General features: G+C 38.3%; 1 long non-coding RNA gene across 1 annotated transcript; it reads left to right on the top strand.

The window, feature by feature from the left end:
* The first annotated feature begins 528 nt into the window (after positions 1-528).
* On the top strand, positions 529-20730 carry LOC122838863. The gene is made up of 3 exons (XR_006371958.1): positions 529-576; positions 2610-2744; positions 20419-20730. It is a non-coding gene; the product is annotated as an uncharacterized LOC122838863 (long non-coding RNA).
* Positions 20731-27760: the final 7030 nt, after the last annotated feature.

Genomic DNA, 27760 nt, shown 5'->3' on the forward strand with positions numbered 1-27760 from the left:
AAACATCTGGAGGCCATGTGTTGCAGACATTTTCAACTTTACTCACATAGTACAAGTAACTAAATCGGTTAATCTTGTTCATAGAGTCTTGCTGACTGCTGATTGCTTTAAATGGAGGAATGTTCCCTAATTTAACAACTTTGGCTGAAGTTGCACCTGTAATTCCAGTCTTTGAGGTAGAACCACCAATGTCCGACCATCTTCTGCTTCATTCTACTATCAGTCATGATTAAAACAACTCCTGCAGATCAGACAAGTCTCCTCCACCTCAGGCACAGAAGGAGCACTTCTGCTTTGACTAAACGAGAAACAAGACCTTAAGCTTAGAGGAGATTTATTAGATCCACTTCATTGGTCATGGCTTGAAGACACAAATATATGTGGCAAAATGTAATGGGAACAGGAAAAATCTAAAATGAGTAAAGAATGTATCCCTGAAAAGAGAATTATTGAGTTAAACATAAACATGTTCACAACACACAACATTTACATTTGATTCAAAGTTAGAAAAATTCTGGGAGGGAATTTAAAAAATGTGACCACATTGAATAGAGACCCAAGAAAACTAATTATTAGGTAAGTGTTTCACTGCATGTCTAAGAGACTTCAGCTTTAGCCCTCCAACAGAGGTTTTACAAGGTACTAATACTCATTTGGGGATTATCCTAAAGTAAAAAATTAGCAGTGTTTTCAATCAGCCCTTTTTTATAGTAATTTGAGTTCAGGGTCTGTTGAGCCAGAGCTGGTGTAATAATCTGGATAATCTTCCTGTAAAAGGTGGATTACTGCAGGGTTGTGAAGTGGTACTCTTTGGCAGAGCTCCATTTGGATCTAAACTCTAATTTATTAATGAACTAATGCCCAGTGAAGGTTCACTCAGACACAGCGGTACCCAGTGGAGCTCTGAAAGACACTAGGCGAGCTGCTGTTATTCCATATTTTCTCATTAATCTCATTCTGAAAAAAGGTTGAGTGCTCCCTCTGGGTTTGGGTTGAGTGTCTGAATCAAGGGAGGGGAATTCAAGCATTTTGTTCATTTGGGGAAGACAGAAGAATAGATATGGAGGAATTGATTGTGGATTTGATTGGAGAGATAAAGTTGTTACTCTAGGGTGTTATGGTAAATAAATAGTTTAGTAGAAAGGCAATGCCCCTAATTGATCGGTGCATCCTCATTCTGTCCCTTGCCTATCATAAGATATAGATCATGACCCAAAGTACAAGACACTCTATTGAATTGGCAGAAATAAACATCCTTTGCAGGAATCTAAGTGGAGTGTCTTCTCTTCCAGTTTTAAAGAAGTCATGAAGTTTTCAAGGAATACTCTGCATATACATCACATTTAAAGAGATTTTTGTTCTTGTTTCGGCCACAATATGAATAATCGTTTACAACAAAGAATGCTGTTAAACTTATTCCAAGCCACAGAGTGTAGAGCGTGAATATAAAAGGCCTGTAGTTTAGCATTTCAGAGCCAGTCCAGGAAGACACACCTGAATTGGAGGCACAGATTTAAGTGGATTATACTCTTCTCACCTGCTGGGTGGAAAAGAAAACTTTTGAAACTTTCACAGTGTTAACTTAAGTCTCCACAACCAGACACAAGGACACACATCAGCCAGGCTGCCACTTCGTACCATACCAACAACATATGACATCTTCTTAAAGAGTCTCCAGCTGCCCTGGTAGAGAGGAAACTGGGCTATGCACACAACTAGCTCATCAAGCTTGCTGGTGTCCTGTCAGATTGTGGGAAATTAAGGAATTTGTCACAAGAAGTATATGCGTATAGGTTCACTCGACTACAAAATCTTAACCATCCATGTGAAGAGTGCACAGAGTACATGTAGTAAACCCAAATATGAAACAGCCATTAAGATGTCAATGTCTGCCTATTGATTAGCATAACACTGCATAGCTCAAATCCATATGCTAACAGCAGCGACAGTCGTTAGCATACAGTCACAGGATCCAGGATCAGTTTATCAGTGACTGAACGTGTTTGGCTAATGTTTGCTGGTCATCAGGTAGTGCCCCAACTTGTTCAACAAAAAAATAAATACTTTGTTGATTTTATTAAATAGCTATCATAATTAATAATAGTTGCATAATCCAAACATTGTTGCAATCCTTGTTGCACAACAGTACTATAGAGAGAAAACAACCGAGGAAGCTTTGAGTGACAGATGAGGAGCATCAAGGTTGCTTTATTTACATCCGGCCACTGGCGGTCAGATTTGTTATAAACAAACATGTTGACAAACACATCTCGCCTCCTGCCCACCCCACTCATAAAGCCCACAGCATCCTCTGAGAGGGGCCACAGGTCCAGTGTGAAATGCACGCAAACATTTAAATATTTCAGACAGTGCTCTCACTCGCGACGTGAGCGGCTGTCCAACACACACTTACAGAGAGGGGGACGGCGACGACAGCTTCATAAATAGTCTATGAAGAACAGGCAGCCCCCCCTTCACCACAACCGTCAAAGGCCTGCAATGATTTATTGATTTCTTTATTTGTCACAAGAAAAAGGGAAACTTGCTCCTCCTGTCTCTGTCTCTCATCTCTTGTTCTCACGCCTCTTCTCCTCCTCATCTCTCCTCAGAGGAAAGGGGGGGAAAAAAGAGGACAAATGGCCACCTGACAAGATGAACAGGAGGGAATTCCCTGCCTGGTGTGAAAAATTCTTCTTTTAGCACACAGTGTGCTGTGGCTGACAACTGTGTGTCTACAGGTGAAGGTTGGTAACTCTCTGTTTGTGATGCCTATTTGTCTGTCTTCTGTGACAACACCTGAGACAAACACTTTCCACCTGAGTACAACAAAGAACACAAAGAACATAACATTATTCCCTGTTGCCACATAAAGTGTGTCATTTAATTTCATGTCATGTTGTAAAAGTTTTGTTTTAGGGGTCCTTTTCCCATTGAATTATATCAATTTTTCCAAGTCTCTTTGTTGGATTACATGCAAATTAACGTGTTTTTATGCAACAAAACACAAATATATTTAGGATCCATTGGCACCAGATTATATTATAAAATTGGGGAGGAAATTTGGAAAACTATTTTCAGATATTTATAGAACAAGGATTCGATTATTGAAACAGGCCTAGATTGTTTTAATATTTTGTTGTTGCTCAGTTATGTGGTGAATAATCTGACCATTCAAGGAGTTTACAGCTAACATTTGTCCAAAGATTGTCCCTGGAATGCTGTTTCTATTAATGACAGGGAGCAACAAACATCTGTGCTCATTTGTTTCTTTATCACACCCCAAAATACTTTCTTTTTTAATCAGCATTAAAGTTTGTTTCTCGCTGAAAGCTAAAATTATTTTTCTCTTTCTCAGTCCTTGGGTTTCTTTTTTATTCATGCCTCTGGTTCTACATGCATCCAACCGGAGACGGATTGGATGCATGTAGAACCTTCAACATTCAAAAACATCAAGCAGGTAAAGTTGCATTTTCTGGTGACTATAGATCATCTTTGAAACTTTTACTTTCTTTGTTCAAACCTATTCCTTAGATTTAAATGTGGCAAAATAAGTATAAATTATTTTCAAAGCTGCTTTCTTCAAACTTTGGAGAAATTGAGTTGAAAGTTAAGCTCTTTGGTTTTCCACATTTTGTTTCTGTTAGTTTATTTTAACAGTCAAAAACAATTAGAGTGATAACTAACGTTAGAGGATGATTCTTTTAGCAGAAATTCTTTAATTTTATTTAAACTGTGAATACTAAATCTTTCATACCTCATATTTTTAATGTATATTTTAAAAAATCAACTCATTGCTTTTTATGATGGATCATTAAAAATAATCATCCTACAGGTTCAGTTTTAATAGAAATGAGAGAAATTAACCTTATTCATGATACTAATACATTTTTGATTCCGTAATAAAATTTAATGCCTTCATCGTTGCTAGATTTCTTTTAAATGGCTTTATATTAAATCTTTCTCTTTACTGTATATCCTACATCAAAGTATTTTTTGCAACCATTATCAAAACTGTCCTTCCTCTCACAGTCTTCTGTTTCATTTGACTTGACCTCTTTTTCACTTTCTGCTTTTTCAATCCCATCCTATTCACAGAAAACCTTACAGCTATCAATTCTCTTGAGTGTTAACTGAGGTCAAGTGGAGCAATACTTGACAAAACAATGGGCGATCCTCAGATGTCTTAATTTCCTTCCCTCTATGGTAAACCATATCTCTCTCCCGTCACTGGGAACCCGCCTCGTCCTCAACTCTGGCCGTCCAGTTTTCTGTGTCCACCCCGCCCTCTGTCTCCCACTTTCAGATCCTCTCTGAGCGCTGGCAGCCTGTCGATGAGAGGCATTGGTTGGCGTCCGGCGGAGTCGATGACCCTGACAGTGTGCAGTTATCGTTCTAATTAAGATGCCACACTTGAGTTAAACCGCAGCATTAGGATTTGATGGGGAATTGATCAGGGTGTCAGAGGCGGAGTGAGATGGAGAAAGACGTGTGTGGGTGGGGGTGATGCTGAAAGAGGAAGAGACAGTGGGACGTTGAAAAGTCAAAAGCAATACATGGGAGAAGCAGGAAAGAGAATCAAGTTGTCAAACATTCAGATTGTCTCACATAGTTGAGTTTGGATCTAAATCATAGTCAAGAAAAAGTCAAAGTAGGCAGTATTATAAGCACATTTTATATATTTTTTTTAAAATACAGGGATTCCCCAATAATGAAGTTTAATAAGCCCACTTAAAAATGTCTTTAAAAAATCTACAATCAGAGCACAACAACTTGACAAAGTAAGTTATCCATCATGAGCTCCTCTAAACATAAAGTGGCTGTTTTTACATTTATCTTCCTTCCACACAAACTAAAGTCCACTCATTCTTTGCAGTGTGTCCATAGCTTATTTTCAAGATGGAATATCTATCATTCATAGTTAGTCTAAAATATTGTTTTAGTCACTGATTCAATGTGAGTAAGAAAGACTCATGAATCCCTCCAACTTTTACTGGATCTACAAAAATTTTAAGTCCTGAGTTCATAATTATTGTTGCCTTAAGACGTTGAATTTTGTTACATTTTCTTTTTATACAGTGTGGGATATGGGATGCTGATAGATTCCTATCTGAATCCTGGAATTCAAATGAAATGTGATTCAGCAAAGTTGGAAGTTAAGAAATAAATCGAACACAAGATTTACTTATCATTGTTAAAAAATGTGGGATCTTGCTGCCAAGCACATTGTAAATTAATAAATTAAGAAGAGATTGTTCATTTGAACGTTACACATGCATTAAAATGGCTAGGCATGTACAATCCAACTTGATGAAAATTATGCATATTTTATTGTATTTCCAACCTCTGGCTTTTAATTTAATCCTTGGTATGTGTTGAATATAAACCATCTGTGTGTTTTGGCTCAAAACACATAAATATCATAGTCAGATGTTACAGTATCTGACAACTGAGCCTTGTGGTGGTTTGATGCAAATTTGTGGCAACGGACCTTTTATGATTTTTTTCTTTTTATGGATTTATTGTTTTTCTGTTTAATTGTACAGAATTAAATTAAATTATTTGACATCGCCTAATCTTTTCATCAGATTTTACATTTTTGGAGCTTGAGCAATAGTAGAGAAAAGCGTCCATCAAGTACTTGGCACAGGACCTGACAGATCCATTGTTTTTCCTATGAAATTCTTCTGGATACCAGGTTTTCATCTACTAACCCTTTGGAAGTCACACAGCTTGTTAATACCGTCCTATTTTCTGTGTAAGATAAGTGAGTGTTTAGGTAATTTTATTTAGCCCATTGTTTACTGTAAATGTGGCAACATTGTTCCAATAGTTTTCTCTCAGTAGGAAGTCATTCACAGTTCTGCTGGTTTGTCATACCTGGCCCAGATGGGAATCCAAACCACAGTCAATGAAAATAGGATGGAAAATAAAATCCTCAGAAAGCAATATGCAATTAAATGAAATCAATTTGACCAACATGAGATTCCCATGGATGATTTCTGTGTGAAGTAAATGCTTACTGTCAGTGACTAACAGATGTAACACACCATTATTCTCACTGTGATGGAGCGTCTTGTTCGCTTGTAGAAGCAGAGGAGCCTCAGGGCGAAGGTTAAGATAATTGTGACTCTACTTAATCGATGACTCAGTATCCTCATTGATAGGTGCTGAGTGTGTGTCTGTTGGGGTGTGTGTTCTTTGTGAATTAGCCAGACACAGAGCTGTTGTAGTTTCTCACTGTGTTTTTCACAGAAAACATGACCTCATAAAGAAAATATCGGGATTAGTCAGACTTTGCAAACACCTGAAGTGTGTGAACTTCACGTGCTGCACCAGAGGGCCGCTTCACATCCAAAACCTGGAAATGCTCAGCTACCTGCTCAGGAACAGCTGTGGGCCAGAACACACATGTGCTGTAGATAAATATGAATGAGCAGTAAATAGGCTTCATGCATTAAGGTGGGTGCAGCCATGCATAAAGTCCCAGCTCACTGCACACATTCTCATGCATTTTAGACACAAACAGCTCTGCACGCACGTCACAGAGATTGGCCGAGGTTTCAAGTTTTGTTGGTATGTTGACTTTTTTTTATGTTTAAAAAAAAAACACAATCCAGCATTTCCTTAAAGTCAGCAGTAAACCACAAGAACATAAATTGTCTGAAAATTTTTGTCTTTGTTTAAATTATTTAATAGTTTAACTACTGAATGGGATGCAATTATACAGCAACAGAAAAAATGGAAGATCTTGTGTGTTTAATTTATGCCTCTTGGCCAATGATAGCTGATTTGTAAAGAAGCATGGCCATGTTAATACTGCATGTTTAGCTGATATTGGGAGTTTAGAAGATGGAGAGCTGGGTTGGTATTGAAATGTCTGAGAGGAGTAAAGGTTCCACAGTGGATGGTTGTCGATGAGAGATGATAAACCAGATATGTATTCTCGGTTTGGTGTGGCAGAGGCTTTGAGGTCTTTTCCAGGAGAGGCTTGAGGTTGAGCTTTGGAAAAAAACTGGGAAACATCAGGTACAAATCCAGGAAGCATAAAACAGAGATCACAAAATGAGAGAATGATTTCCACCAGACTTTTTAACATTTAGTGACTGATCAAGCTGTATGTACCGTATTTCAACCACTATTTTCAGAAACAGTGATTGAAAGACGATAATCTACCAGACTGACAAGGTGAAGGTATAGTGTCAAACCGAACAACTAAAACTAAAACAAACAATCTAACCATTGTTTGGTTTGTTGTTGATCATTAAGCTCCAACATTTTATATACTTTTTTTTCCTGGAGATTATCTCACAGCTCCTTTATTTCCAGCTGGGCTCATTTACAGTTGAGGGATGTACTTCAGCATATTAGTTTTTTTTCCTGAACCTAAAAAAATAGTTTAGTCTGCCAAAGTAAACAATGACCATGAAAACAACATAAAGTGAGCTGCAGGAAAAAAAAAAAAACAAAAAAAAAACTTTGATGAAATGGAGAACAAATTGTTTAAAGGACCCATGCTTCCCACCAGCACTACACCTCTGCAGTCCTAAACTTCAGACCTGTTGGTCTTTAAATACTAACTAGACTAGTTTTTGGACAACTTTTGCAAAAATTATTAAAAGCATGCAAGTTTAGTAAAAATTCTTCTTTGGGGTTTTGTATTCTGATTTAATATAATAAATAAATTGATTTTTTTTAGAGCTTTGACAAGAATCAAGAAGGGGGAAAAAATCATTCAGTAATTGTTTTGCTTGAATAATATTAATGACACAAAGCTGATTACATAGTAAATATTTATCCATCAATAAACAAATTGTTCTAGGCGTGGGTGTTAGTATTACACCAGCAGGGAAATCCTGTTATCCTCATCACACCTCCTTGTGTGAACGCAGGCTTGTGTGCTCACTTGTTTTTGTGTCAGATCTGGTCAATCAGAGGGCTTTTTCTGTGCAGCATTTAGCAGCAGGCGGCACTCAGAGTCCAGCCACATGTCAGACGTCATTCATGCCTCCTGCCAGAGTCGGTGATGAACTCATCCCTCAGGGGCTTCGTGTCACTGTGTCCTTCTTCCACTCAGACAGCGGCCTTACGAGGACAGACAACACAGCCTTGAAGTGGACTGACAGCTTGCAGGCAACTTTCTTCTAAAATCACTGAGAGAAAAGCAGCAGGTTCACACATTTTAAACTGCACAACATTTTAACTCTTTACTAAACACACAACAATATCAATGGGACAAAAACAATCTGATTACACTTGTGAGGGGGCCAAAAAGATGAATTGACAGTGTGACCCTCATCTTGTCTTACAAGGCTGTTATGACCAAACTAACAACCGAAAACGCTCTGTGTAACATTTAAGAACCTCAAGGCTATTCCATTCATTGATTGCCACTGATGGAGATCATTTACATAAGTATGGGAATGTTCAAGGTTAGTTCAAGCCAAAATGATTTTCCGAGACCGTTTCAGGTAATCTTCACAAATAATGCATTTCCATAGAATCAAGGTCCATGTGTGGCCCCTCTCTGTGCTCTCCTCCTCTGCCTCTGACGAACGAGAAGAGCTATCGACTAACCATCAAATCTTCTATCTACACGGCGGGCCATTTCTCCTTGTCTCAGCACTCCACACCTCCTCCATTATAGCTCATAATCTCATCTGAACAGGCAAATGACCCTCCGAGACATAAGGAGTGAGAGGCGGAGGGAAAGAGCAAAATATGTGCAAACTGCGGCTTTGACACCGCACATTTGCCTAATACCCGGGAGATCTACAGAAAATGAAAATGTATAAGTGGATGATTTAAATTTTACTCTTCAACACAAAAAATACTGAAGATCAGAACAGACTGAGTTTTTTTCAAAACAAACATTAAAAGTAAACGTGTTAATATTGCTTCCAGTGTCTTTTAAGACATGTTTTTGAGAAGGGAGTTGGTTTTCTGTGAATTTTGTTTAAGTTTGAATGATTTGTGCAGTATTTTCACAGATTCAAGACAAGCAGCAAGGCTGTACATGAAATACAAAGGGCATTAAAGATGCGGTGAAGATAATCATAATAGAGAATCTTATCACTTAGAAAGAAAAGAACACGCTCTATTAAGTCAAAATAAGCATTTGATCTTTCAGTGCCCAGACAAAGTTCAAGGTGCTTGTGTGATGATTTGGCACAGAAATTGACAAATTAATCAAACACAAATACTCGTTTTCTCAATTTGGCATTTTATCATCTTCCCCAGTTTTGGGAGACCAACGAGCTGATGATGCCAAGGAAAATGACAGTTTGGCTATAATGATCTACAAGACCGTCTGCAAGAAGCTCAGTGAGAATGTGACCACTGTCAGTGTGAATATTGGGAAATGGATTCATTATGAAAACAGCAAGAATTGCTCTTGAGGCAGGATGCCTGTTCTGGTCTCATGAGGTGACAATAAACATGAAAAAGATTTGGTCTTTTTTAGTTGTACACAAGAGGAGCTTGTCAATTATATGAAGGCAGGTAGGACCACAGTTTTATTATACGCTGTAAATACATTCAAATCTTATACTTGCTTTAGAAAGCACACTAAGAGGTCCCCTTTGCCTTCTTGACAAATACTGAAATACTTCAGAGAAGGTTGGAGAGAAATCCTGTGGTGACATCATCCTAAAGTCAAGCTCCTAGGCATCAACTTATCACAACACATTTAGATGAATGGATCCTTTACATCACTCAATAACCGCCATCACTACATTCTACCAGAAACAGAAACATTGGATGAGAACCTTCCTTCCCCACCAGAACCCTGAAGATGGCTTACATCTCATTCAGCATGAGAACATCTGGACTTACATAATCAAAGACAACAAAGGAGTTGGAATACCCTCCCTCCAAACACTTGTTTGGAGGGAGCTGAAAATTTGAGAAACCCAACAGATTGTGTCCAGAGAACGGGTCCAAAATCCCTCCTGAGAAGATGAGCAGCATTAGAGATCTTTTTACCATCTTAGCGTCCTAACAGCAGTTTTTTTATTTTTATTTTATTATACAAAGTTGTATCCCCCCCCCCCCCGCCCCCCCCCTGCATCTTATATCTGTTCAAGCAGGACACCCATCCTTAATCTAAAGTTGATGTCTAAATTTTGTTTTTAAAAGTAAATGTTTTTGTGTGTCTTGAGCCTCACATATAGACTTGTATGTAATTTTGTACTGTGATTGAGGAAGAGGGAATGAGGTTCTTGAGTATTTAATTTAGGGATATTTTAGTAATATGATAAAACTGTTATCAGAGCACTTTATCTTCTTGCTTCACGATATTGAAATAATGTCCTGTTATACATTAACTGAGACTCAGTGTGAGGGGCTTTCTATCCTGGACTGGGATGTTCTGTAAAAATTTGCTTCTTGTTGCAGTTGTTAATTTTGCACATTCGTACTTTTGAAAAGCGTCATTTTGAGCCTCTATCGACTCAGATCTCTGTAATAAAACTCTACCTGTTTCTGTGGGTGGCTAGCTGCTGCTGCCTCCCAGTCTTCCTACTGACCATTGATCACCAGTGATAGTGATGTCTCTACTTCTCTCTGTGTGTTGTCCTGGCTGCTGTCCACCCAGCATCCTTCTTGGTCCGCCAGCATCAGTACCTGCTGGTTACTGTGACAACTACATCCTGAGCCGTTATTGCTCTGGTCTGCCTGCTTTGTGTTAGTGGCCATAACTCCTGCCAAACGAGGCTTATGATCCCCCTGCTCCTACGCCCTTTATGGGTGCTTGGGGAGACAATGGGGCGATACAGACCCCTCCACCTCCCCAACAACTGTATTCCCCCTCTACCCCACACCACCTCTCTCTTCTTCATCACACACATATATGTGGCTTGAAAGTGGTCCCTTACCCTGCAAAGACACCCCTCTTCTTCGCTGCTCAGTGATGGATGGAGCGGCAAAGGGATTAACCTTGGCTTTATGGGGACTCCACTGCTGCCTTAGGTCCCTGTTTGCCTCTCTGACTCTTGATCGTACTCTTTCCTCCTTCTGTGTGTGGGATCCTCTTAGCAAACGTCCCATGAAAAGAGCAAATGATGCATAGTGAGAATTGCTTTCAAATGAGAAGTGATTTGTTTCTCCTTGACTGGGGGCAGTTAGTCAAACACAAAGGGCAGTCTCCAGGCTTAAAAGTGCCAAATGTACCAAAAGAAGAAAAATACTTTCAAACATGCATTATCCAAAAATGTACCACAAAGAAGAAGAATATGGAAATGTTTCTTGAAGTTCTGTAAAAGCTTTGAGAATCAATACTCTTGTAGTTTCTGCAACAATTCCTTAATTTCTATCTGTTAGAGCTAAAAATCACCAATGTGTGCTCAATGAGTGGCAACAATCGACCCATTCAGCAAAGTCCATCTGCTTTTTTTTTTTTAAAGCCAGACTTTTTGGTAGTTTAATGCATTGCTTGTAATTTTCATCCATGACAGGTCACATCCCTTTGAAGTTTCTTGGAAATCTTTTTCATTATTCATTTAATGCATTTGGTGTTTGTAGAGGCAGCAGAAAAGACCAGAGCTTTTTAATCACACTGAATCTGAAGCTGGATTTCAAAAGCTCTGCATCCTGTAGAGCCTTAGAGATGCTTTGGCCCATCTTTGGATTTATAGGTTTAGCATCATGAAATGGTCTATAGCCTAAAACAGTAAAGCTTAAATAAGAAGTGAAACATTTTTTTGTGCAGGAATGTCCTGTTATAGATTGGAAAAGTATACCAGTTCAGTTTTTATTAATTAGTTAATTCAATTACACTCGTATATAGAAAAAAGCCATATAATTAAAAACCCAAATCAAGAAAAAAACAAGACAAACCTTTTTTAATAATATTATTCTGTATACAATATGACAATAATGAAATGGCAATGCTTCAGGGCTTGATTGGGATTCCTGAATCAGTCGGAAGGATAATGCATTGGTAAAAACTTTAAGGTGAAAGGAAATTACAACGGCTTTTGGTTTGCTTTGAGGAATTTTTTGCAAACTCTTCATTGAGTCAGAGAAGAAAGTGGAGCTAATCAAAGTCAGTCAGATAGTTTGGAGAGGGAATCAAGCTTGTTTACAGTGTTTACATGTTGGATTGAAAGGCTGCTCCATGTTCTAGCCAAGTACCGTTGACCTTTTTCATGGACAGATTTCAAGTTTAGTTGTGGAGACGAGGGTGCTTGATTTGTGATCCTGTGTGAGGAGTCACCTTTAGCTTTTTCCTAATGATGTAGTTCTGCTAATCTCTTCAATCCATGACTTTCAGCAAGTTCCTGAGTGGTTTGGGTTGTGACTTTTTAAAGGGGCTGGAACGAGAGTGAAAACCTTTAAGTCTAAGTCTAGGGCCCAGTAGTTATTTCAGACAAATAATCGACAATGGCATACATGCATATAAAACAAACCAGCACAATGTGTTCGACTAAGTCACTGACCCGGCTCTTAACCCCTGTCACAAGCCTCCAGCCGATCCAACCGCAAACCAGCTACTAACTCACCCACAGCTGTTTTCAGGTGGTGATATTGAAGAGGAAGCTGAGGAAGAGGGGAGAATGACAGGGCAGTGAGACCGAGGGAGGCCGGGTGATGGAGGTTAATAGTCCGTCTCTCTTTAGTGTCCATGCTGGGGCCAGACAGTCTGTTAGTGCTTTAGAGTGGGTCAATCGTACACGTCCCTTTGTATTAGAGCTCAGAGGTGAAAGACAGAAGGATAAGCTGGGTGAGGGGAGCTCAGGATGTTAGGACAAATGGAAAAACTGTTTCCAATTCAGTTTATGTTGTAGCACCAAGACCATTCTTAGTTTTGAAAGTACTTTTGAGAGGCCCTAGTCTCACCTGGCCAACCGCATTTTATCTTGCCGATCGTATTGTGTCTGCAGGTTCGTCGATCGTACGCCTTATGTTTATACTTTGACCCCTGACGGACTGGGCTCCTTCTGGTCATAATACTCTGTAAATATCAGGCTTAGCTCAGTTTATTTAGTTTAATTTACAACTCTACAGTCAGAAAACTATTGTACAACAATAGCAGTCGTCATTACAGTATTTGGTATGTAGAATGGACCTTTTAGTGTATTTGTTTTTTATACTGGACACTTTTGTTAATGTTGAAGTCAGTAACATCTACATTTCGTTGTTTTAGTAAAGAAAATCAAGGTTTATTTATTAAATTATCCTTGTGTCTTACATGCTTTCATTCCAGTTTTTAAACATGTGATTTTCCCAAGCCTGATTAAGAAATGTTGGCACATCAGCAACTCCATGCTCTCAGATTATGTCAAACACCAGCCCTTGAAAAATAAAAGCAGACTCAAAATGTGCTGCCGCTTTAGAGTGTTCATTATTGCAAATGTAAATATCCACTTTACTGTAAAAAACTGCTAGAAGTAGAGTATTCTTTGTGGCTTCAGATACTCTAAATAGACATATCAGTGAGGAATATTGTACAATCTTCATTTCCCGTCAAAGAGTGCTCTTTTTTATCATAAAGTGTTGCATTAAATGTCATACAATATATAGATGCAAAAACATTGGATTTTGCTCACATTGCTCTCAGATCATAAAAAAACAGGTATGTCAGCATTCAGGACCTGCTTTGTGATGGGAACTGTGTCTAACCTGGACGCATGCCAGGCTGCAGGGGGTTGGGGTCAGAAAAACACTGAAGAAAATGAAGTAAATAAACTAACAATAACAACTTTAGGCCAATAAAAAAAAAACTGTGACTAAAGGCTAAAAAAGACTGCTGTTGTAATTGTCCAGTTCCAAAACTATTATATCTTTCTTTCTTTTTTTTTTTTCTTTTTTAGGGCAGGGATCATTTTCAGTTTTCTGTTTTGGACTCAATAAACCACAAAAGATGGCTGAATGCGGCCATTCATGCATAAATGCAAACACAGAGGTAAAGACACATGTTATTACATCCACACTGAGCCATTGCACTGGTTGTTTGGTTGTTTACATGACAGCCAGAAAGTGAATGCTCGCTGCATGTCTATCAGAAAAAAGCTCTCATCCTGCACCGTGATCAGGTGTGGCGGCCAGAGCTCGTCTGTCTCCCCATCAGCTTGTTACAGTGGCGATAGGAGCTGAGCCCTGTCTCCTTTTAGTGTCACTCACAACAATGCCTATGTTAGAGTGCGAGGACTGACAGTCCGAACAAACAGCACGTGTGCTTGAGTGTGTGTTTGTGTTTTGGGGGAGCGTCTGAGTAGGCCTGACAGTCTGTCCCTTAGGATCAGCTTTTTCTGCAAGGTCTGCTGACCCTGGAGCTCGCAGTATAGGTTCAGGTTTCTACTTCGTACCGATGATCGGAAGGTGCACAGAAACAGGACGAAGCACATATTTTCCATTTATGCATTTTTTTTTTTTATCACATTGTTTTTCTGAAGATGATGCCCAGAAAATGTAAACAGTTGAAAACAACCTGAAACCCTTAGAAACTGAGTAAGAACTGGTGTTGAATTTCAGAGTTTTTTCTGTGAAGGTTAAGTTTGAACTTTATGAAAAAAATAAGAGCATTTATTGAGAGAATTTACAGCATTTCCAATTTTTCCAAGCAAATCTTATTCCACAGTGGGATTCTTCAAAAATAAAAATGCATTAAACTTTTTTTTTGGGGGGAGAAATTGATTGCCTGATTAATCAAAAATGATACAGACATAAAATGCACGTACATCTTCACAAACCCTTCGTTTGGCTCTTTGAAATCTTTAGTGAAGATGTGCTGAAGGCAGAAAGAGTGGTAACTTTATAGAAGGACAGAGGCCCAATTTCAAGATATCAAATTGTAAAATCAAATTTCTTCTCAGTCATGTTTGATATATACAACATTTTTAGAATAACTTAAGGTATCACAGTTACTTGATTATGCTATAAAATGCCACTATGTGCCCGGAATAACATAATACTGCCCTTTTAAGGCAATATATAGATACCTTCTCCTGATCTTCATCAACCCAGGGTCTGTACCATATTGGACATTTTTCTTAGTTTTAGAATCAAGTTTGAAACTTTGTTATTGGGACAACTGGAGCAAAGAATATGCAGGTATAGGGAAAATTGATGCATGGCTTTGTTTTATTTTTGTTACGGGATGGGGTTGGATTTTGGTGCTGAAATTATTATTTTTAAATATTTTTAAATATGTTATTTAGACAAGTAGCCTAAGCATATTCCTCTCACCCTGATCAAAGTGAAAAAAGTTACTATAAAATCTTTACACAAAGTAAATTTAGAGGAGCTATTTTTAAGTTTTACTGCAGCACATTATTATGTATGCTTTAAATCAATGCTGGGAGCATTGTTGATTATTTTTTTGATAAGACTTCAGCTCTCTCTGATTTCAACTCGATGGGAAGGTCATGGTGGTGTCAACTGAAGTTGAGAAATTATCGGTGTAAAAGTGCAGACAGTGATGAGGGATCAGATTGCTGGGAAAAAAAATCTCACAGAGCCATCTTTAACTATATGTGCATTGTGTTGTGTGGGAAAATACGCTGGACTGTCATTTTCAAACTCACACACATGCAGTGATATGGTTGGGGCGAGCGGGACAGAAAACCTTGTCCAGCATGTGGGGGAGGAGGAACTGTTCTGCTGTTTCCTATGTCTGAGGAGGAGCATTAGACCCTGGAAAATGTCACAGCCAATCACTTTCAACCCCGTCACATGACTCCCTGCAGTTGGCCGTCTCATCATGCTTTCCTCCATCCTAACCCCTTCTGACAAGCTCCCAATCTGAAATACTCCACATGTCAAAAAACAAAAAAACAAAAAAACGTCCTCCCTCACGCCTCTCTTTGCTACTTTTTTTTTATTTCCCTCCCTTCCAAACGCTCTTCCTTCCTCCTCCCTTCATCTCTTCTCTTTGCGTCCACGCCAGCTCATTGATCTCTGGCAGTATTGAATGTCAGAGACACGTTCAAAGATGCTTTTCGCTCCCCATTAATAATTCACACTGCCTGAATCATCAATAATATTTCTCACAGAGCAATCATTCAGCTTTACCACCACTCTCCTTCCTCCCAGGCCCCCCCAATCCTTTCTTCCTCTTTCTATCCTCTTCCTGCCCTAGGCCATTCATCCCTTCCACACCTTATTCCCTACTTAAACTCTTCTCACTCCGTGATATCTCTTTTTGCTTATTCGGCCCACTTTTGTAGCGCTTTTATATGTGTCATATCTTCCTCCTTCTTTCCCCTGGCAGGGCACTTTTTTCACGAGGTCAGTCTTTACTTTTACAGTGATGGATTATCTAAACCTGAGTTATTCCCGCTGTATTCTAATGGAACAAACAGGGGTGAGGTTTTCCTCTGATTTCCTTACCGCAGTGAAACATTAAGATTATTACTGGGCTCGCCGGGCAATCCCGCTGCGGTTCTCTTCCTTGACCGGGGCTATTATTCAACTTCTGTCAATCACCTGCTCAAAAATGAATGAGGATGGACTATGTGTCACCACACAACCCAATGTATATTTACTTTAATAGATATAGTGGAGTGGAAGAAGAGGCGGAGGAGGACAAATAGAGGCAGAAAGCCTCTCTTAATGTACATGTAAAACTCTCCAGTGGGCCCATGCCAAGTGTAAGTGGTTGAGTGATATTGGCAAAGGGAAAGAGAATGGGATGGACGGAGAGAAAGTGTCAGATTTAGGCATTTTCTTTAATGCTATAAGAGCTTATTGATATTTTGATTTTCGCTGGGGGCCGGCAGGTGCTGAGGCAGCTGCTTTTTCCCCACGTCTCTTTACGGGCGAGAGATGTGGAGCTCATTCCATACCGCTCATGGAAAACCGTCCGGAAAACAGTCTCTTGGGAATGTCTCCATGGCGAGCCAACGGCATAGACAGAGGGCTGTTAGATGTGGGAAACAGGTCATCTAGGGCCCATCAGTTTGAGGGCTTTTTTCTTAATTATTGATAAGAGACTTCAAATAGGAGTTTCACACTGTGATTTCTGTGGGAATTTTGTGGAAATCACAGATTCAGAGTCAGATGTTCATAGCTCTAGACTTTATGTGTAAATTTGTGAAGTGAAAATCAAAATACATGTGTTTGCAAGTAGAAACTTCAAAAGCATAGTGTATATTTGTACTCAGCCTCCATCATTGCGTACTTTGTAGAAAACCTTTAAAAAGCTATATATTTTTGGGGTACGTCTCAACCATAGATCCTGGAGCTGAAATATTTACTCATTTTCTTTGCAAAACAGCTCAAACTCAGTCACATTGAATTGAAATCACCTGTGAATATAAAGTCCTGCCACAAATTCTGCATTGTTTAGTTCTGGACTTTGACTGGGCCATTCAAAATTATGAGTACACTGATATAAACAATTCCATTGTAACTCTGTTTGTGTACTGTGGATTGTTGTCTTTCAGGAAAGGGAAGTTGCCTTCCAGTAATCTCCCAACTTCCTTGTCTCTTTTTAAGAGAGCATCCCCACAGCATGATGGAGCCACCACCATGTTTTAAAATGGAATTGGTGTATGCAGGGTGAATACTACCGTGGAAAAAAACTGAATTCATATTACTTGTGGCAAACTCCAAACTGCAACTTTCTTCCATGTACCACCCTCATGAAGGCCACAGCATTTCCCTCCCGAGCAGTGCAGCTCCTCCAGAGTTAGCAAGGATCTTCTGACTTGTTATTTGATTAATACTCTTCTTTACTTTAAAACCAGGTATTAGCTTCACCCCACCACCATGTGCTATTTTGTTGGTCTATCACATTAAATCCCAGTAAAAACAAGTTGGACATTGTGTCTAACTAAGCAAAAAGCAAAAAAGGATTTTTTTTTTTTATCTGTTAGTGTTACAAAGATCAAAAGGTGCAAATACTTTTGTACACAAGAATCCAGTCTAAGTTACTTAACCTGACACAGTCTAAAATGAGATGTTTGAAAAATATGGTTTTTCTACAATATGTGCTGTGAATTTTCATTGCTTCCACAAGAGCTGATATATTCCATCACTCTGACCTTTACTTTGCTGCAAATTTGCAAGCCACATCCTTTTTTTATGCGATCTACTCAGAAGTTGGTTTCTACAAATCACACTTGCCCTGTAAAGAAATTATTCCCAATCTTTTATTACTGTAACACCTTAAATAAGGTCTCATAAGATTGTTCTGTTTTTTATGTTGCTAAAACCTGAGAAATTAAAGTTGCTTTAACACAATGATTCATAAGAAAGAGGAAGAAAGCTGAAACTGCTGCGTTTTGTTATAAAATGTATTCATCGATAGCAATAAGTCAATATACTGAAAGGCTTATAAGACCTTGTTTATATGAAGTGGGAGGAAAAAGAATGTTTTTGCATAGATATGAAAGCATTGCATTCTTCATTTGCCTGTAACACAAACACAATGCAGGTTAGTTAGACTTCAAGAAATCAATATCAAACAAGGCACTTGTGTTGCATTTCTCTTTTTCATAATTTTGTCTCGATTTTTTTAATGTGCTCTACTAATCCTAAGTGATTACAGAGAAGGTGACTGCTCTTCTCTGTCTTGTTTCATTAAAGTGTTTCAACTTTCATCCAAAAAACTTCTTTAGTTTTGAACATGGTTGAAAGTTGCAGGCTTATAAAATGTTGCTGATGAAATAAATGGTAAATGGACTGAACTCATATAGCGCTTTTTCCAGTCATTTTTAACACTCAAAGAGCCCTACAGTAGAGTCACATTCAGCCATTCGCACTTACAAACGCACACACATTTATACACCAACATGCGGATCAGGAGGCAACTTGGGCTTCAGTGTCTCGCCCAGGGGCACATCGACATGTGACAGGAGGAAGCTGGAATCAAGCCTACAGTCTTCCACAAGATGGAAAGTCCAAGTCAATCTGAGTTTTTCTTCAATTACTGTACTACAATTTATAAGTTTTTTTTTTTTTTTAATCCAAAATGTTTTTTACATTTTAATATTCTATTTGTGCTATAATAGCACAGCTATGGGGTGTGCTGTGGTGGCATAGGGGATAGCGTGACCCACATTTGGAGGCCTTCAGTTCTCGACGCGGTGGTCGCGGGTTCGATTCCCGGACCCAGCCGACGTTTGCCACATGTCTTCTCCCCTCTCCTTCCCCCTTCCTGTCAGCCTACTTTCAAATAAGGGACACTAGAGCCCACAAAAGACCCCCTGGGGGGGGGGGGGGGGAATAAAATAATAGCAAAGATACAGATATGATGCAATAGCAAACAGAACCTGAGAAACCAGTTACAACATTTAGCATTTTCACGTTGCTAACTCTGAGAGGTCCAGAGGTCCAGCCATTGGCGGATTTAACAATGTTTTCTGCCTCCTTCAGCATCTGAACAACTTGCTTTACTTACATGTTGCTGGTGTCTTGTTTGTCAGTCTGTCACCACTCATCATTCCTACTGAAAATGTAAATTTGTTACCAAACAAATGGCTTAAAAGTAGTTGGGGCATGTTATACTACAACTTCATCAGGAAAATCCACAATCACCGCAATTGGCTAGTGCTCATGAGATTTCAGTCACCTCAAACAGAAGTAGTGCAATGTTGTAATATCATGAGATTTCGTATGACTTTGCTGATAGACTTAACTGTGTAGCAAATATGTACAAGTTATTCTGTCTCATTAAGAAGAGGAGGCTGGTCATCAGCTGTCCATTACTTGAGTCTCCTCCAATTGAAAACAATGAAAACTCTCTCAGGGATCCAGGTCTTTTTTCTCAGCGTCTCACAGCAGAGGGTCAGTTACTAATGTCTATCTGGCTCACAGTGACGCCTCTTTGAGGAGGTCGAGTAGAAAGAGAGTTTGTCTAATCGACTGCTGGGGATGAGATCGTCCTGTTCAGACTCTGAGGCTGCAGCAGTCAAAGGCAACTCACTGTATCTGAGCACAGTGTTACTGTGACGCAGCTCTGACAACTGTACACCAATATATTACAACATTTATTTATTGTGAACTGGAACAGCAGAACTAAAACTCTAAATTAAAGCACCAGTTTATAAAGATGCTGTTTTACTCAGTTTTTTCCATCTTCCTACATGATCATTTTATGGGAAAAACTTTTAATTTGTCCTCAACAGGACATAGAAACACAGACATGCATCCTGAAACTATTCACAGAATTTCACGTTTTACACAGTTTGTTAAGTTGACGCCTTATTCATAATTTTATCAAATTAATCTCTTTCCTGAGCATTCTACACAAAAGTTTCTCATCATGAATATGTAGAAAAATGTTTTTGAGGGTTTTGCAAATGTATTAAAAATTAAATACTAAGTAATCACATGTATGTAATTATTCACAGGTTTTGCTTAATTTTGTGCTGGTCCATTCTTGGTTGCAATTACTCTGCAATTCAGGTTTTTCAGGAATATGGTGCATAAAGTTCAGCTGAGTCATGTTTAAAGAGTTTCGCCCATTCTTCTTTGCAGTTTCCAAGCTCCATCAGGTCGATGGGAGACGCCTGTGCAGCCATTTTCAGATCTCTCCAGAAACGTTCAATCTGAGTCAAATCTGAACTCTGGCTTGGTCACTCCAGGACATTCACAGAGTGGTTCTGAAGCCACTCCTTTGAGATTTCAGCCATTTGCTTTGGGTGTTGTCCTACTGAAAAATTAACCAGCACCTCAGTCTGAGGTCAGGAGCACACTGGAGAAAATTTTACTACAGGATAAATCTGTACATTGCTGCATTCATTTGTCCTTCTGGTCTGACTAGTCTTCAAGTTACTGCTGATGCGGAACATGCACATAATGTGATTCTGCCACCACCATGCTTCACTGCAGGAATAATGGAGTTTCTTCAAAACATTGCACCTGGCATTAACACCAAAGAGAGTGAATCTTTGTTTCTTCAGACCAGAGAATGTTGTTTCTCATACTTATATAAATCAGATTTTCTGGTCTTCTATTTTTTAATAAATCTTCAAAAAAACATTTCCACACATTTCTACATTTCCTTACTGCTCTCCCTTCATCTGAAAGTAAAAAGAATATCATGTACTTTTAACTAAATAATTTCATGTTTCAAACAAAAACGTGATACAATCATGTTGGATGAACAAAAAATTCAACAACTTCATGTTTATGAAATTTAATCATGTTGAGATAACATGATTCATTATAGTCAGACTGATATAGTACTGAAGCCGAGTGAGATCACGGGATGTCACGCGAGACAATCGTTTTTGTCTCAACTTGAATAACGTATTCAAGTTGAGATAACGTGATTCAATTTAGTCAGATTCATTTCCCTCTGAAGAGGGTCTAGCGAGATCAGGGGATTACGAGAGATTATGAGACAGAACTGTTTTTTGCCTCGGAAGACTTCAAAGAGGTTTTAGTTACACATTAAACTATAGATATTTGTTTTTCTCTGCAGGGCACTATTGGCATTTCTTTCAGCATTTAAGAACTGTAAAAAAAGTCTTTTTTTAAAAAAGAAAAGTTTTTTTAAAGAAAAGTCTTTGAATTAACGTAATTAAATCATGGAAAGCATTTCCACACGATTAAATAGCTTTCTTTCAGCATGAAGCATGTTTGTTGAGCAAACTTAAATTTCATGAGTTGGATCAACTTAATAAGTAGTGTGAAGATATCACTGTAACATAAGTTAGTTTCTCCAGCATGCTGTGGTGGCGCAGGAGTTTAGCACACTACATGTTTGGAGGCCTTAGTCCTCGACGCAGACGTTGCTGGTTCGACTCCCGGTCTTGGCAACTTTTGCCATGTCCTCACCCTGTCTGACTACTGTCTCAAAAAAAAAATACAAGAAAAACTCTTCGGAGAAAAAAAAAGAGTTGGTTTTAACTAATTGCCATTAATCTTAGTCAAGTAAATTATTTGGTCCAAAGCATTGCAAATTAGTTGGGCTGGCTCTTTTAAATTACATTGGGTCCAACTACAGTAAATGAGTTGAATTAACCTTAATAAATTAAATTGAGCCAACACATTTGCTTTAAATTGGAATAACCATAATATATTAAGTTCAGCCAACAATTAATAGAATAACCGTAATAAAATAAGTTGAGCCAACACATTTTATTTAAATTAGAATAACCATAATATATTAACTTCAGCCAACACGTTTGATTTAGAATCAACCATAGAATAACTATAATAACATAAGTTGATCCAACACAATTGCTTTACATTGGAATCACCTTAATAAATTAAGTTGACCTAACACATTTGCTTTAAGTAGGAGTAACAGAATTACATGGTGCTGAAATAAAGCAAAGTAACCTTTCCATGATTTTTTTATGTTCATCCATAGAGGTATTTTTTTCAGTGTACATAAAACATGTCAATGCATATCAAAGTTCAATCATACATTGATGGCGAAACTATGTTTTTTATTCTCTCCCTTCAAGAGTTGCCACAACAAATCATGTGTCTCCAATTAGTCACATCATCTACCATCAGATCAAAGATTATCTTGATTAAATCAATTAAATTAAAAAGACACTTCACATCTGATGAAACTTTGCTTTCCTACAACAGAGGTCATCTTGTAATCATTTTATTTTCTGTTGGGTTCTAAATGGTCACCTTCATCAAATGAACCAACGCCATTTTTTTTTCTCAGAGTTTGTTATATTTAATTGCTGAAATAAAAACACATCTTAAAAACATTTGTGTTAAATATCTTAAAATCTCACAATCAGCAGGTCAGATGTAAAAGGAAAACCGGAAGTTGTTTTCAGTCTGTAAAAGCTGATCAGTGCATCTGTAGTCAGGTGTAATATTAACTTTCCTTTAGCAGGGATACATTACACAGCAGTGTTTGTATACAGTGTGTGCGTATGTGAGGGCGTTAGTGTGTGTATATCAAAAGAAGTAATGGTAAGGGATATCTAACACCTAAGAGGGTAGTTTCACCTGAGGCTGGTGCCAGTTTTCACTTCCTGTACTTATCGGCACCTGCTTCCTGTTGCAGGAGGAAGTGGACACGCAGCCCAGGGGAAACTGGAGAGTGTGTTTGCGCTGCTGTGCTGGGATTGTGTCGACAAAAACAAAAAAAAAAAAGCCTCCGGATAAATTATGAATGAGAGTGATGGAAGGGATAAGAGGGGAAGGAGGAGGAAGGAGACAGAAGGGGGAGGAATGACGTTGGTGTCACCCACTGTTTTACTTAAACAGCTGAGGGGGAGAGAAGTGACACACATGATGTCAGGTATATCATACAGAGCTCTTTCCCCCATATGATCCCATCACCAAATGGGAAAATCAAACAAGTTTCATTAGTGAGTGTAAAAGAAACTCTGTTACAGCTAGAAGTTTGGGTGACACACTTACAAGTTATCTACAAAAATCATGGCTTACTTTTAATTGAGAATATGTAGAAAGAAAAGCAAACTTACTTGCAAAGCACCACTCAAACCAGGATAGTTCAAAATGTTTTACAGAAACAGCAAAAAACAGAAATAATAATAATAATAATAATAATAATAATAATAATAATAATAATAATAATAATAATAATAATAATAATAATAATAATAATAATAATAATAATAATAATAATAAAAACCACCAGATACGGCAAAATGAAGCATCACATTCAAGCATAAAGGCATGAGACATAAGCCGCCAAAAGGTTAAAACAAATGAACAGCTGCGACAGGATAGAACTGATAAAATAATCCTTGGCTCTTGTTAGGAAGATATAATAGACACTAATGTTTTCAGTCCTTGGGTACTTTTGAAAGATCCAAAAGTTTCTGTACTTTTCTGGAGCATAGAAACTAAATGCTGCCTCACTTTCCTGTCAGTCATACAAGACTAGCAGCACTGACATTTAATTAAGCCTAAAATCTTTCAGTGCTTTATATAGCATAGAGAAGAGGGGATGACAACTTATCTAAAGCACAAAAAATACCAACATTGAACTGCTTATTTTAAATAAACTAAAGTAAAGCAATTGGTACAAATAATAAAATAAGGCCATCATACAGCTCAATCAAAAATAACTGGGCTACAAAATGAGTTAAATAGAACAAGAAAAAATGTTAGGAGGAAATGTTAAAAAAATAAAAATAATAAACAAATAATAAAGATGAAAAGTTAGAAATAAAAATAATTGCATATGGGGGGAAAGGAGGAATGTGAACCTTAAAAAATCAGGTGAAATGAAATGTGTAGTAATTAAACTTCTATATTTTAATTAAAAAAAGAAAACAGACTTTTTGGATAAACTTGGTCTCTTTTTAATCAAAATATTATTAGCAAATATCCTGTATATTTATATGAATTTAACCTTGTACTATTCATTTATTTTATTGCCTCTACTATAAAAGCAAAAAAAAAAAAAGACCTATTACTATGACAAAATGTAAGCTGGTTAGAGAGGCACTATAATAAATACCACATAAAAAAGTTAGATGTTAGAAGGTTAAAACTGAGAAAATTAACTTCTCCCATTTACTGACATTTACTGAAAATAGCAAAGTTTTCCGTTTTTTATGACTACTTCATCATGTGAAGCTGGCTGAAACCTACATACCAGTGACAGGATTGAGAGGTGGGGTATAACCCAATCAGGTACGACTGTAGCAAACTTTGCATGCTCACACATCTGTAAGGTCAGTTCAGACCTGTCAGTCTTGAGCATAAAACCAGAGCATAAATGTTACATATGCAAACGCCACAGAGAAAACAACCAGCTGAGATCTAAACCTTCATGAAGAGAACAAACTCCTGTTCCTCCGCGCAGCTCTGTTTACCAAGCTTTCCAGTCAAACACATCTTTTTATATTTTCTTACAGTGGACATATTAGGGTTCAGATCAAGCCAACACCATTACAAAACAGTACATACACTTAATAAATATCAAGCAAACTGTAAAATATCTAAAAAATATAAACAAGGGGCATATACTGTAATAAAATGTCAGATAATTTTGTAAAATATAGACAGATTGAATCTCTATGTGTTCACTCAGAGATGATCAGTGAACACATGTGGAGGCGGATGTTGAACGTTGTGTCCGTTTTATTCCCACACGTTCAATGAGTGCAGGAGGACACAAAGCACAGAAGGAAGCTGGGATGAAATAAAGAGAAGTCCTCATTTGATCCATAATTGATCGCCTTCATATGAGGTGGCGGGTGAGTCAAAAACAGAGGGAGTCTGATCTAGATAACAAGCGCACCTCCGTGCGCCGTGACGGCTGAATGTGACCGCAGGATGGAGAGAGGCGAGCGTGAGAGTGCCTCGCTTCTGTCTCTTGATGTTTTCTTTTTTTTCTCCCTCTGCCTCTTTTCTCTTTTAATGAGTGTCAGCATGCAGGTTTCTTTTTTTATAAGACAGATGAGGGGTGGGGAAGAAAAACAAAAACAACAAGGAAGCAGAAAAAGACCAAAAGAACAAGCATTTCTGATAAAGTGCTTACAGAGCATTTACAGCAAGTTCTGCAGACATGCGGTTGAGCGCTGATGTAGGGCACAAGCCCACAAGATAAGAAAGGGTTTATCTCAGTGATTAGAAGCACACAGCAGGTGAGCCTGCACATAAAATACCACCACCAGTTTTATTTCCATAATGGCATCTTTGGACCACTCACCCATAAGACGATAAATACTCCTAAAAGACCTTTTTTATTGGGTCTCTTCATTATTTTAGCCAGAAATATTGTTTGCAGATCCAGCCTTTTGTACATCGTATTAATTTCTCAGCATAATTCGAAAGAGCAAAGTTTTACAATAATAGCTTGTTGGCCTTAAAAAAAATTGTTCATTACAAGTAATAAACAATAAAAAATCAGATTCCCAGGAAATTGGAAAATCACATAAAAAACATAAACTTCAAATATTTTCTTTTACCTGATTTAAATCTGAGCTCTCGTCAAGAAGAACCGAAGATGAGCAGAAACCAAGCCGATACCATCCATAAAGTGATTTAATGAAACAACAAGATGAACTTAAAAGACCAAAGTTTAACATAAAAATTAAGAGAAAAACTAACAAGCAACAAATTGAAGTGACACATGAAAGGAAACAGAAGAATCTGTTATAATTGGAGAGGAAACTGACGATTGATTACATTGAAGTGTAACAGAGGACACGTGGACTGAGAAAACTGTGGGAGGCTGACTGGAAATGACAGGAAATAAATGCATACAGGAAACAGAGGGATCAGGGAAAGCCTTGACCTGTAAATGAGAGAACACAGAACTCCAAAAAACAGAACAAAATTATAGCCAATCCAAAACATTCTTCCACAGACAGAACAGGAAATCTGAAAGTTGTGGCTCCTTTCATTCCCTGAGAACCACAGTTAGGGGGATTTGTTTACCTCTGTACAAAACAAAGATGCAGGATAACATATGAAACAAAAGAGTAATGGCCTCCTATTGAGATGTTGTCTGCTTTAAAGGCATGAGTTTTATTAATAAACCAGTAGCATCTGTCACAGTGCGTACCTTTCCTGTCTCCTAACAAATACGGAAAACAATGACTGTCAAAGAAAACAAAATGCCAATAAAGAGACAAAGAAAATATTTTAATGACTCCTCTCAGTAAACAAAAGGCCCTGCTGAACTCCCCCCTCCACCTGTCCTCTCCTCATCCTCTCCTCTTTTCTCCTCCACCTGTCTGTTCTCGCACAGCAGCCGGCTGACTGCCGGAGAAGCCGGCAAGCAATGAGCTCTGACTGCGAGCGCGGCTCGTTTGGGACACTGGGTCGGTGTGACAAGTGCTGTCCCGGCCCTGCCTGGGCCCGTCTCCGTGTGACTCGCTGTTTGTGGTGACTGGCTGTCTCCATGGTGACAGGACTGTCAGAGGATGTTCGGAGAAAAATACACACATCTGTTAAATGGTGCTGCATGGGGAAGATTTGAGGAAGATTATGTACTATTTAGACCAAACAAAACGCTTTAAAAAAAATTAAATTATTTAGATTGCACCTGTGGACTTTAGCAGAATGAGCAGAAACTTTGATTTGTTTTAAATGACTCATGTAATACTTTAAAGAAGTGAAATAAAACAAAACCGAACACGATGCTTTGCTCAAGAAAATGTTTAAAGTTCCACCAAAGGTATTTCTGGATCTCACCACTGCATGTGACTTTGCTGATCAGATCAAACATATTTTACCTGGCAGAGCAGGATTACTTCGTGCCATAAGGCCGTCATAACTCTGATGAATGAAAGATCACATGTGGAGTTCCTCAAAACAATATTCTTGCACCACTTTTGTTTTCCTGCTCCTGACAGAGCAGGTTAAAGAGTTTTCTAATATGCTGATGACTCATTTTTTTCTACTTAATTCAGAAAAGAACAAAGTCATAGTTTTCGAGCCAAAAATTCAATAAGGTCTAAAGGCTAGCCCTTAACTAGATTCAGCAAACTAAAATCTAGGAAGTCAACTAGAGTCAACTCTGTCATTCAGAGAGATCTTTAGATCAAAGTTGCTGCTTTCCTGCATCAAAAGAAGTAAGGTGAAGCGGGCTGGAAAAAGGAAATATGAACAATGTTTTTTTTCATCCACACCTTCATCTACATGTAGATGAAGGTGTGGATGAAAAAAAAGCACCTCTTCTGATCCTGTTTACCTTTCATGTGTCGGACAACACTGTACATGTTGGGCCTACTATGCAGGGCAGAAAGACTCAAAGCGGCAGTAAATTCAGCTTGATTGATTACCAAATAAAATAAAAAAGTGTCACCACTTGGCTGCCAGAGCAGCTTTAGATAAATTCAAAATAAAACCTTAAGTGCCTTAATCACCAATGCGCAATTAAATTTGGAATGAAAATGTCAGCTGGATAGACCCC

The sequence above is a fragment of the Gambusia affinis genome, linkage group LG10 (genome assembly GCF_019740435.1).
Source record: "Gambusia affinis linkage group LG10, SWU_Gaff_1.0, whole genome shotgun sequence".
Lineage (NCBI taxonomy): Eukaryota > Metazoa > Chordata > Actinopteri > Cyprinodontiformes > Poeciliidae > Gambusia > Gambusia affinis.